This window comes from Hemiscyllium ocellatum, chromosome 2 (genome assembly GCF_020745735.1).
Source record: "Hemiscyllium ocellatum isolate sHemOce1 chromosome 2, sHemOce1.pat.X.cur, whole genome shotgun sequence".
In the NCBI taxonomy this organism is placed as follows: Eukaryota; Metazoa; Chordata; class Chondrichthyes; order Orectolobiformes; family Hemiscylliidae; genus Hemiscyllium; species Hemiscyllium ocellatum.
Window position 1 is genome coordinate 43,059,408 of NC_083402.1, and position 5,263 is coordinate 43,064,670.

The following is a 5,263-nucleotide window of genomic DNA, read 5'->3' on the forward strand; positions in this document are numbered from 1 at the left end:
TGCAGATACAGAATGTAATCATGAAGGCTAATGAAAGCTATCCTTTATTAGAAAAGGAATTGAACATAAAAATAAGAATGTTATGCTTCAGTTATACAGGGTATTAATGAAACTATATCTGGAATACTTTACAAAGTTTTGGTTTCCTTCTTTAAGTATGGATGAAATGGAGCGGGTTCACAGGTGGTTTACTAGATTGGTACCTGAATTGTGTTATGAAGATGGTTGGGCATCTAGTAGAACTATAAATGAAGATGTTACTATTTTAAATTTAAAGATTTTGCATTATTTGTGCCATTGTTAGCACACAGATATAGATATCAAACAAAGGACATAAGATCCATGGCTGTGATACTCCTCACAACTGACCGTTTCCAATCACTACTTAGGTACACCCGTGGAGGATGGTGATATCTCATGTGCTAGAGAACTGCCAACACATGATTTTGGCTCCCTTGGTATTATGACTTATGACTCAGAAACTGAACTCCAGAGACTCAAGCATAAACTCCAGGCTGATATTTCAGTGCAGTACTGAGAGAGTACTGCCTTGTTGAAAATATCATCCTTTGAATAAAATGTGAAACCAAACCATTTGCCTAATCAGGGGGCACTATTCAAAGAGAAGGGGAACTCTCTTCTATTTTACAAACATACAAACTTACCAAATCAGAGGAAAATTACACATTTACACCCCCACACCCCCAAGACAGCTCTGCCCTTTAATAAGATCTTACCTATTCTGTTCAGAATCCCACATGTCTATCCACTCTGAATAATCTTGGATTCTCTTGTCTGACAAGAATCTGATGATTTCTGCATTAAAAGTGTTTGCTAACTCTGTATCCACTGCCTTTTGAGGCAGAGAGTTCCAAGTTTCACAATTCTCTGAGAGAAATAAATTATTTTCTGTCCTAAAAGTGTGTCGTCTAAGTCTGGATACATCCAGGAGAGGAAACATCCTTTCCACGTCTATCTTTACAAATACTTTTAGAATCTCTTGCACTTAGTCAAGTTCGTAGACTCCCTACAGTGTGGAAACAGGCCATTCATCCCAACACATCCACACTAACCCTCTGAAGAGTAATCCACCCAGATTCATTCCTCTACCCTAGTACTCTACATTTACCCCTAATTAATGCACCTAACCAATAAATCCCTGAACAACATGGCCAATTTACCTAACCTGCACATCTTTGGATTGTGGAAGGAAACGAGAGTGCACCCATACAGATATGGGGAGAATGTGCAAACTCCTCCCAGACAGTCACCTGAGGCTGGAATTGAAGCCGGGTCCCTGTGAGGCAGCAGTGCTAGCCACTGTGCCATTACCCCTCATGCTTATAAATTCCAGTGGAAATAAGCCAGGATTCCCCAACCATCTTCATAACACAATTCAGGTACCAATCTAGTAAACCACCTGTGAACCCGCTCCATTTCATCCATACTTAAAGAAGGAAACCAAAACTTTGTAAAGTATTCCAGATATATTTTCATTAATACCCTGTATAACTGAAGCATAACATTCTTATTTTTATGTTCAATTCCTTTTCTAATAAAGGCTAGCTTTCATTAGCCTTCATGATTACCTTCTGTATCTGCAAGCTAGACTTATGCAGAACACCCAAATTGTTGTGCATCGTGGAATACCAAAGCATTCTCTGTTTAATAGTACTCTGCTTTTTTACTCTTCCTGCCAAACTGAACAACTTCACATTTTCCCACATTATCTTTGGTGAATATTCACGATAACCAATCTAACTGGTTATTATCTCTTTACTGTTTGTGGGAACTTGTTTTGGGAAAATTGGCTGCCAAGTTTTTTTTTAACAGCACTTCATTGGCTATAAAGTATGTCAGTCGTGGTGACAGCGAATATTTAAGGTGATGGATGGTCAATCTGCTCAACGGGAAGCAGATTCAAAAGCACATGAGGGTCTGAAAGGGATAATAGCATATTCTGAGGAGATGGAGTATTTAATATCAAAGTTATACAGGTGTTGGGTGAAAATTGCTTTCAAGTTTTGCTTCTAATTCTAACTTATTTTCTAAGCACCTGCTGCAACTGATTATAACATCAGAGTTTTATAAGCACAAAGTAGCTTATTTATTCCATCATGCTCACCATGAAAGCTTTTCTCATTAATGCCATTTCCTTGTCCATTTCTCATTTTTCATGGAACAGTAAAGACATGTTAAATGAGTTTAAAAACTAAATGAATTTGAAATTCATTGAAACTTGTCAAGGGGCTGACAGGAAACATTCATCTAACAAGTAAAGAAATGGTAAGTTGCATCAACAATTGTATGATTCAAATTAAAGCAGTACGACTTCCATTTAGTAAATGTATCTGAGAGCTAGAAGTTGGAAAAATTATTGGACTGATGTAAAGCACTTTTATCCAAATAATTTGTAAATACTCTATGTATTGATGGTCTAGTACTTTGCTTCTAAATAAACTTCCCAGAATTCAACAGCAGGTGAGATTCAGAATTATTGCACAAAGCAAAGCTAAGATCTTTTTATTTCCTCATGATTAGTAATTATTTGTTACCTAGGAAGTCTTTATTCTGGGCTCATTGATGGGGAATGTTAGCATCAAATTGACAGTAGAAAGCATCACAATAAATTTGACAGCAGATCCATAGAATATACTGTGTATGTATATAAAGAATCAGGGTACTCACTGTGAGGCAACATGGTGGCTCAGTGGTTAGCACTGCTGTCTCATAGGGATCCAGGTTTGATTCCATCCTTGGCGATTCTAGTTTGCATGTTTTCTCTGTGTCTGCATGGGTTTCCTCTGAGTGCTCCAGTTTTCTCCCACAGACCAAGATTTGGAATTCAATATGACTTCTTCAGAACTGAAAAGGATTGGAAAATGGTGGATGTTTTCAATTGCTGATTATAAAGTGGGAGGAAGTGCAGGTTTGAAAAGGAGTTCTAGTGGTGGTACATGAGGTGAAAATGGGTCTGCTATACTGAGGAAAGCCAACAGGATGAAGCAGCTAATCAAAATGAAGAGAGGTCACATAATTAAATTGTGGAACTCTATCTGAAGTCCTAGAGGATGTGAAATCTCCAAGTGGGAAATGAGGTGGCATTTGATAACTCTGTTACCACTGCCTTTTGAGGCAGAGTTCCAAGTTTCACAATTCTCTGAGAGTAACAAATTATTTTCCGTCCTAAAAGTGTGTTGTCTAAGTCTGGATACATCCAGGAGAGGAAACATCCTTTCCACATCTACCTTTACAAATACTTTTAGAATCTCTTGCACTTAATCAAGTTTGTAGAATCCCTACAGTGTGGAAACAGGCCATTCATCCCAACACGTCCACACTAACCCTCTGAAGAGTAATCCACCCAGATCCATTCCTCTACCCTGTACTCTACAGTTACCCCTAATTAATACACCTAACCTATAAATCCCTGAACAACATGGCCAATTTATCCAAATTGCTAGTTCTCCGTGTATTCTGTGAGATCTAACCTTGCTCACCAGTCTCCCATGGGGAACTTTGTCGAATGCATTACTGAAGTCCATAAAGATCACATCCACCATTCTGCCCTCATCAATCCTCTTTGTTACTTCTTCTAAAAAGTCAATAAAGTTTGTGAAATATGATTTCCCATGCACAAAGCCATGTTGAGTATCCCTAATCAGTCCTTAAGATGGTAGAATTTGAATTTCAAATCAACAAACCTGGAATTAAGAGACAAATGATGACCATGAAACCATCATCCACTGTCAGAGAAAAACCCACCTAGTTCACTAATGTCCTTTAGGGAAGGCAACTGCCATCCTTTCCTGGTCTGGCCTACATATGACTTCAGACTCACTGTAATGTGGCTAACACTTAACTGCCCTCTGGGCAATTTGGAATGGGCTATAAATGGTTGCCCAGCCAGCGATGCCCTCATCCGGTGAATGAATAAAAAAAATGGAATGGAATCCTTTCAGTAAGCAGGATGTGCTGGAGTACAGTCAAGCAAACAGAGTCTGTGGCTTTGTAGTGGATATTAGTGGATAGCACCCCCAGAAATGGAAAGAGTGAAGTCAAGTGAGGAAAGAAATCAGATGGAACCAGGAAGGAGCGAGAGCAAAAACAAAAGCTGTGTTTTTTCATTTCTGGACAAAAGCATCATTGTATTGGTGGAGGGGGGCATGGTCAGAATACTTGAGAGTGGGAATTCAGTTGAGTTGACAGTCTGAAAGTGACTCATCAGAACTCAAAAGAGCCTGCTAAATGGATTTATTTTAAGATGCTGTTGACAGATGGGAAAGATACATCACCTCCAAGGTTACCATTCTGCAGGGACCATTCCATTTGTGACATCCTGATTCATCCCTGTCACTCCCAATATTTCCTCTGCACCACAGCACATTCCCAGGCAGTGGCACAAGGTCTAACACTTACTCTTTCTCCTCCCACCTCCTCACTGTCCAAGATCCCACACATTCCTCCCAGGTGAGGCAGTGTTTTATGTGCACTATATATGTTTAAATTGGTTTACTGTATTCACTGTTCACAATGTGGTCTCCTATAGCTTGACAAGGCCAAATGCAGGCAGGCTGAATGCATTGTTTGTAAGAATGATCCCAACTTTCCAGTTGCTTGCAATAACTAACAAAATAAACTTGCTCCCATTCTAACAATTACACCCGGGGCCTGTGTTCCTGTGAAGCATTGGAACGGAGGACTGCGGCCTTGGAGGCTGCGACAGAGAGCTTCGAAGTGTGGGTCCAAACCTTGGAAGGCCAGGTTCAGGCCCTGCTGGAATAAGTAGGTAACCTCAAAAATCAAGGTCGGAGAAAAAAACTTATGGATTGCGTCCTTCCGGAGCATGAAGAGGGCGGAAACCTTGCTGAATTTCCCAGGAGGTGGCTTCTGGAGTTGCTGGGGCATCGACCTGCTTCGGGTGGGTGTGGAGTGGGCCCACCGGATCGCAATGTGCAGGTTCATGCCCCGTCCTAGTGCGACTCCAGCACTATAAGGAAAGGTAATTAATAATAGACGCAGCCAGAAGACTGGAAGGAGATCCACAAGCTTTGGTTTATAAAGGTTCGAGGATAGTGTTTTTTCATGACTTTTCTGGGGTCATAATTAAGAAAAGGAAGGCCTTTATTGTTTTCTTTACATCAAAGATATTTAAATATTCTATATTCTCTGAGGTACCCGGCACTGCTACGTTTCAATTATGGGGATGCTGCCTACAACATTGACTCGGCGGAAAAAGCAAAAGAATTTTTGAATTCTCTGA